Source organism: Callionymus lyra, chromosome 2, assembly GCF_982586985.1.
Source record: "Callionymus lyra chromosome 2, fCalLyr1.hap1.1, whole genome shotgun sequence".
NCBI lineage: Eukaryota > Metazoa > Chordata > Actinopteri > Syngnathiformes > Callionymidae > Callionymus > Callionymus lyra.
Window position 1 is genome coordinate 40,229,366 of NC_141819.1, and position 7,864 is coordinate 40,237,229.

Consider the following 7,864-nt stretch of genomic DNA (forward strand, 5'->3'; position numbering starts at 1 on the left):
GAACGATAAGCACTGTTTGTAAAAAAAAAAACATTTGTCCACGATCACCACTTGCCGCCTGATGTGTCCAACCGCAGGAAGATTTGGCCTTGAGGACGTCAGCTCCAGACGTCCAGGTTAGCACCACCTTTTCCAAAGTGGACACTCAGTGTGGCCTAACTCGGGATGTTGCATTCATCTTAGATGTAGTAGAGAGGGGTTAGGGATGGGAGGGGGGGGTTTCTGGAGAAGGCAGGTCTAGCCCTGGAAATGGTGTAGAAGGTGTGGCGGTGCCATGCTGGTGACCACAAGAAAGGGGGGTGTACTTGTCTTTATGGGGGGGGGGAGTTTTACAGCTAAGCTGGCACATCGTTTGTGGGATGATCCGAGTCTTTCCTGCTGGCAGGGATTGGCTCTCGCCCATCCAATCACTCATTGGCTATGTTTGTCTGTGTGTGTGTGTTGTCTATGTGTGTGTGTGTGAGTATGCAAAGTACTGCACTTTGTACAACGACCCCTTTATAACATGTGAAACCCACCCTGTATGTGAGTGTGTGTGTGTGTGTCCAGGCCACTGTGTCATTTTGAAGTTTATAAAAAAAACTGTGGATCTAATATTTTATTTTCGTGTGAAGACGCATCTTTAACCATGTATGATTATAGTCTAAATGTAACCTCTAACAGTTGTACAATACCACGTACACACAACACGCCAACTCAGACGACAACTGACCGCCATGTTGCACATCTCATCATCAGCGTAGAGTCCGTCCCATCATTTTCCCAGAGCGGTTTTTCACTCTTTTACGAATATATAAACACAACATATAGGTCATTAAGATGTTGTTAACATGTATATATATCCACTATGATTTCAGACCTGTGTTCTTTACAAAGTGCTGCTTAAAAAGCATCAGTCAAGAGTTTTGTATCTCGTAACACAAACTATCGTAGATCGTACGTCGGTGCCATTCACGAAGTTACACCCACAATTGTATTGAAAGTCATTATAGTATTTTTGTATTGTCTTGTTTCTTTTTGTACAAAAGAAGATAGTAGTGATGCTGTTTTACTGCTTAATGTACTCTAATTCATGTGCTTTTGAATAAAAAGCCCGTTATAAAGACATTTGTTGTTGTTGTTTTGGATCATGTGTTTAGTTGGTGCACTTGTGCTCAGACCACCAACTCGCACCAACAAAAAAGCGGCGGCAGGTGGAAAACACAGTGATTGTGAGAAGGCATCCGGGGAAGGTGCGAGCGGGGTCGGAGGTCAACCTACATGTCGAAGTGACTGATTTATTTAGGGCCGCAACATCAACGCAACAACAGGTGTCTGCGTGTGTGAGGTCGAGTCGGAGCTAAAAGGGAAGATCGGATCGATGTCTAATGTTTTGGACTTGAAAAGAAACAATGTTACGTTATTTTCTCATTGAGATTATTGTGAACATGTGAAGAACATGTTGGAGATCTAAAAAACAGACCTCAATTAATTCAAAAAAATTTAAGAAAAACATCTGCAACATTTATTTTCAAATCATTAAATGGTAGGATAATTGTTGTTTTGGGTTTTTTAAATTCATGTAACAAGCTAATTATATTCGTTCAGAGTAAACATGCGGACCAGACATGGGCAAAGTACGGCCTGGGGGCCACGTTTTTTACTGCCCTCATAAGGTCACAGTAACAAAAATAATGTTATCATTGTGTCTGAGGGCTAACAATTTTACTATTTAACACTTAAGTCATTAAAGACTTGTTTTTTCTCCCACTTGTTTTTGTTCTTTTGGGGTAATCTGTGTTATATCTTATTTGTAAACTAAATGTGTTTAAGAAGAAATATTGCAAAATACACTCATTTTATGTGAATTACACTTAGCTATATGAATTATAAAATATTTTCCCTAGAATAAAATGAAAGCAAAAAAATATTGTATGCCGTTGATCCTTTTTCTTTGGCTATATAGCCCCTTTCACCACAGAATAAACTGGCCCTGTATGAATTCTGTAGGTATAATTAGTACAAATAAACTATAATTTCCACATTTTGATGCAGAATTATTATTATTAGCATGGTTAAATTGAGAGATCCTTGTCTGTTGTGACTAAAAATCTCCCCCAGGCCAGAAAGATATGCTTTTATAACAAACACTCACGAGAACACGTCTCATTATGTTGAGTTTGTAGGTCCAAATGAAGCATTAAAGGCCACGCTTTAGTCGTCCAGGCGACACTTTACTCTGCATCCTTTTTAACCGACCCGGCCTTAAACCACCACATGACATGTTTAATGACACACACTTAAGAGGGCTGCTCTGGAAGTGTGTGTGATTTTACACTCCTGCAGACGTCAGACCGGAGGAGCTGGCGTCGTCGTGTGGAGATAAAAGAGGTGAGACCTGAACCACCATCATCATGCTTTTTGGAAACGTTACTTACAGAAGCAGTTTCGTTTTTTTGCACCACAGAGAAAGTCTTTTTTTCCACAGCTGCTTGTTAGATACTTGCACAAACTACTTCATGACCTTGTGCGTTCTTCTAAACTCTACATTCCTGATTATTTTCAGTTACATTCCAGTCAAACTACTGAGCAGAGACTTCTAATAGATATTTGCTGCCAAAATAAGGAGGTTGCACTCCATCCTATAGGGGACCTACTGATTGGCTAATTTCTTTAATTCCACCAGATAAATGTGATTAATATACATTAGATCCACAAATCACTTCTCAATATGTTTGGTGAAGGTTCCAATCTGTCCGTTGGAGTTGTTACATTCCTGGACCAGGATGTGAGTAGAGGATTTAAGTGATCCGCTCAATGATCCCATTAAGTCTTCCTCCATTTGTGGTAGTGTGATCGCTGATCTTTGTGGTGTTATTGTTCACTTGTGAACAAAGCGCACGACAGGACAACTGCTGGTTGGCCCGGCAGACACTAGTGGACTCAGTGAGGAACAGTGTTTGAAAAGTATTCAATGATCTGTGTCCATAATGGTTTAAACCACATGTTTCAAACCCGCTGGATGGTTGGCTCTAATCAAAGTAGATTAAATGATCCTCTTAATATCTTAGAATGCCTCTGTTTAAGATAAGATAAGTAATGTTACATCAGCACTTCTGATTAGAAAAAACTGCCGTCAAAGGAAAGGAAAACACAGGTTTCAAGTAGACAAAAGCAGTTTCTAGAAATCTTGATATTCACCATTTGGTTAGATAGGATCTGTTTAGCTCACCAGCTAATAACATGCAAATTTGAATCAGTAATTAAAATAGATTAATCCTGAACAGAGTGACAATATTGCAATAAGATTCACACTTCCTGTCAAAGACAGTTTGGTGAATAAACCATTTTTTTGGTCCGCAACTGGGGCCCCTTGTGTAATTATAAAATAAGTCAAATCTAACGTTTCTTTTTTGTATAATTGTGTAGGGAAGTTTCACTTACTGTACATGTTCTGGCTATAACAACTTCTTTAAAGGACATCACACACAAGAGATGACTCATGCAAAACCTTGCAGGGGCCAAAGTCTAAAGCAGTTAACTTCCCAGAGAACTTAATTTATAGTAATATTAGCTAAGCCAGTTGCTAACAATAGTGCTAACGATCTTTATTCAGTGGTAACGTATAAGATTAAATGAGAAAAGTAACATATATTATTGATGTTAAAAATGATAGAGACTTACGATCATGAGACCGATATTTAACCCTTGTGTTGTCTCAGGGTCAAGGTGACATGAAGGCCTGAAAACAAATGTGTTTGTGGTATCCATTGTGTTATCGCTAAGTTAAGGTGAACAACCTCCACCACTGCATATGTATTTATGGAAGCCAGGAAGGACCCAGAGACAACACAAGGGTTAAGAAAATGTATTTCATGGGATTGTTTATGTTTATTATATATTTTGTTCCGCCCTCCACCTTAACCGCTTATAGATTTTGGCCTCTTGTGAGATTGAGTTTGAAACCCACGCTATAGAAAGAATGTGAGATCTTTGTGTTAATCAGAAACTTGTATTGCTGAACACAACACAGGAATTAGTGTGGTGGCTGTAAAAGAATAAAATAATGAAATTAAATGAATTAAATAAAAGTAGATTAATAAAATCTGATAAATTAAAATAAAATAAGAGACATTTCATTATACTGGCATGTCAATAATAAATAATTAAGACAAATAAAATAAATTACATTTAATTAAATAATATTCATGATCCGAACAGCTGATTGGTAAAAAGAGTTCTTGAACTTTGCAGAGATGGAAGATGTCAGCCAATCACCTTCTCATTAGGACGATTAATCCGCTGCAGTCTCTTCTTGTCCATAGATAATCTGCTGCAGGAAAAACGTTTTTTGTAAGTTTTCTTAAAAGCGATTTCAATGAACTCTTCAGCCTCTAAAGGTGCCAAACCAAACCAGCGCAACTGTTTGTCTGTCATGACCCTCATGGACCACAGAAAAGTTGAAGGTGACTTGCAAGTGAAATTTAGTGAGTCGCTGAAAGTAATCGCAGGACTAATATTGTAATTACGGTGTCACGCAGGTTTCCCCCTCGGTGTCCTACGAAGCTGAGTGTTTTATTGATCATGACAGTGCAGCTGGTCCAGAGTTAGTTTTAAAGAAAGCTCACCAGAGCTGAGATTTACGGCCACTCGGAGCAGCTGCTGGTCCTGGGGTCAGCCAAGCATGGGTGTAAGAGAAGAGGCCCGGTTCTGTGGTTTAGTTTGGCAGCAGAGCGGTTCCACTGGCACCGAGGGGGCCGAGCTGTTCACTCAACTGTACCTCTCTCTGTGGACCGGGTCTTTATCATCATCCCACATCTACCAGCTCTGCTTCCTCTCATTTATTACCCATATTGCACCTGTCAGCGGGGTCTACCCTCCCTCTTACACGGTTCTAACCTGTAATGATGACAGAGGAAAGAGTTTAAGCGGCAGTGACGTTTGTAACTTCATTTTAATGGATCGCCTCCACCTTAGCGGGCCAAGGAAATCCTCCCTTGTTAGCTCATGACAGATACAATCAGGAACTCTGCGTCTAATGTACGTTTCCAAATTAAGTTTGGCTTTTAGAAAGGTTTCATATGCGTTATGTAACTTTTGTTCACAGCTTAGGCATGACACCAAATTACCAAAATACAAGCGCATCGTCCACCGTTTCACTTTTGTTGCCTAGCAGTACTGAAAACAAACTTAAAACTAACGATTTTGAGCTCAAGGACAGGAGTCCCAAACCTTTTTTGATTGTTTATCGTCTGCATTATTTTTCACAGACCGACCTTCAGATATAAAGAGAAAAAAAAATCATTTACATTTTTTTTTCCTCCTTTTCTATAGTTTTTTGGGGTTTGTTTTTTACTGAGACTTAACGTCCTTGCGTGTTAACAGTCAGATCATATGTTACTTGAGAGAAATGTACCATTTAAAAAAAAATTTTTAAAATACAAAACATCTTGTAGACAGAATCAATCAATATATCAGAAATCTTTTAAATTATCATTTATTTCTGTGTGACCAAGTAAAGAGTTGGGAACCAACCATCACCGAAATAAAAATATTTAATATCAGGAATACAAACGGTAACACAAATTCATAAAACCTAAACATAACATAAAATCAAATAGAAAAGAATACACAATATCAAAGGGAGGATGAACGATTTGATTTGAAAGTGTGTGTTGTCATCTGATGATGAACGCACAATGGAATGCTCTCCAGAGTTGGCGATACCTGTATGCCCAAGGAATATACACAAGATTTTACTAAAGTGAGTTAATCCAAGGACAGGACAGATGTGTCGGTTTATCGTTTACACATCGTATGTGGTTTGGCGACTGGTGGCCTCAAATTCAACATATGTTCATGTAGCTCTGGTGACCTCTAAAGATGTCAGTGTTTCAGATGAGATGGGAAAGTAAGAGCATGTGCTCCTCTGAGATTGATATGAATTACAGATGATGAGTCTGGTTCTGCTTGAGGCTTCTGCCTGTTAAGAAGTTTTTCCTCACCACTGTTGCTTAATGTGATTCACTGGAACATATTTTTTCCTCTTACAGAAGGTCTATTAAACTGTACAGTGTCTTCAGACAACATCCACCTTTTGACCTTTTGAAACATTAAATAAATTGAATTGAATTTAAATTAGTTGTCCTTGACTCGTCAAATGTTCGGTCACAGGATCAGCAAAAAGGTCCAGATGCCCCCCTCCTTGAAGTCCTTGCTCTGCTGGGAGACTGCTGCTCATTTTCATGCCAGCTGTGAGAAATGTATACAAAATGTACCAGGTCTGCCCATGGGACTCCCACCAACAACCCCAAAGCACCACAAAAGGTACCTGGACAAGATCTCTGTAGACTGAGCAGCAGCGTGTTTAAAGCTTTCAGATACTTCTCATGTATGAAGGGTTGGTCTGACGGTAGAGTGGCTTGTCTAGTCTGCTACTTCAGCCACAACACAATAAGGTCTCCACATAAAAACCACATAAAATGCCGAGTGCAGAGTCGAACCTGCTTCCTCAAGATCCAGAGCGGTTTAGTCTACCATTTGAGCTTTCCTGGCTAGTGATGAAATAAATAAATACAAGATAAACTAAACGCTGCACAAAATCAAGACCCAAACGTCTGATGGCTGGACAGCCCCCAAAAAGTGGACATATATTTGGGCTAGAGCCGACATTTGGTCACTCCACCTACGAATTAGTATTTCATGTCCACGAATTAGGTCCTGCCCGAGCCTCTGTTCCAACAATTTCCTGCTTACATGTTTATTCTTTCTCTGGCCAGGTAAACAAGACACGGACCGATGTGTTCTTTACTCACAGAAAGATAGACTTAGCAGCGAGTGTTTGAAATGACACTCCAAAACAGTAGGGTGGATGTAAACACCATAAATGAATGAGTGAAGAATGTATATATACTGTAGGTTTGCAGCAGGGCTGGACAATAGCTGGATTCCTGTGTAATTACTGTGGAAAAAACCTTTCACTTTCTGAACGTAGCGCAGCAAAGATTGATAACACATGCAGCATTCACTCGCTATAAACAAACTGGAGTTAAAAACACTCGAGGTATGTTCCATTTCAGAATGTGTCCATGACCTATTTTTGGTGTGCTGGACAGTAGAAATGACATTTCTTATATTTAACTCCACACAATAGCTTGGCATGTGTCAAACAAGGTTGTGGTGGCTCTTGGCCAGCGACCAAAAACACCAGCCGTCTCTCACAGCAATACAGTCGCCACGTAAAACCTCCGACTTAAATGGCCCACTGGCACACATGATATAAAAAGCAACACATCATAACAAGAGTGCTACTGTAAGGGCCTCTGGTTTGGCTCCAGCGCTTGTGTACATGTGATGTGCGAGCGAGGCGCGCTGTGGCAAATGTGGCACCTCCGGCCGTCGTGCCGAGGCTTCCTGAGCTCTGAAGGTTTTTTCTCTGCGGCGTGGAGAGAGAATCCTTCATTGTGGACGAGCTAGAAACAGCAGAGAAGTGTTTATGGAACGTCAGTGTCTGTTTTACACATTCTCTGCACACTTGAGGTGTGTAGACATAATACACCCACGCGTCGACTCAAATAGGAAAAAAATTATAAAATGAAATGACCAGCCTGGCTCCGACAATTATTGATATACTTTGATACTTCTAATGTAACATTAGTCCCTGCTGCCTGTTCACCTCTAAGACCTTTCGTAGTTTATGATTATGATTTTTTTTAATAGCTTTACTGTTTTAAAATAAACACCTTTTTATGCTATCATCTATCTTTAATACATTCTAGAAATTATATTATTTATAGCTGTTAGTTGTTTTGTTTATTATAAAATGGGGTTTTTTTTCATGATAAACATAACAAGTATTGGTAGTTAGTTGCTATTAATTCACATT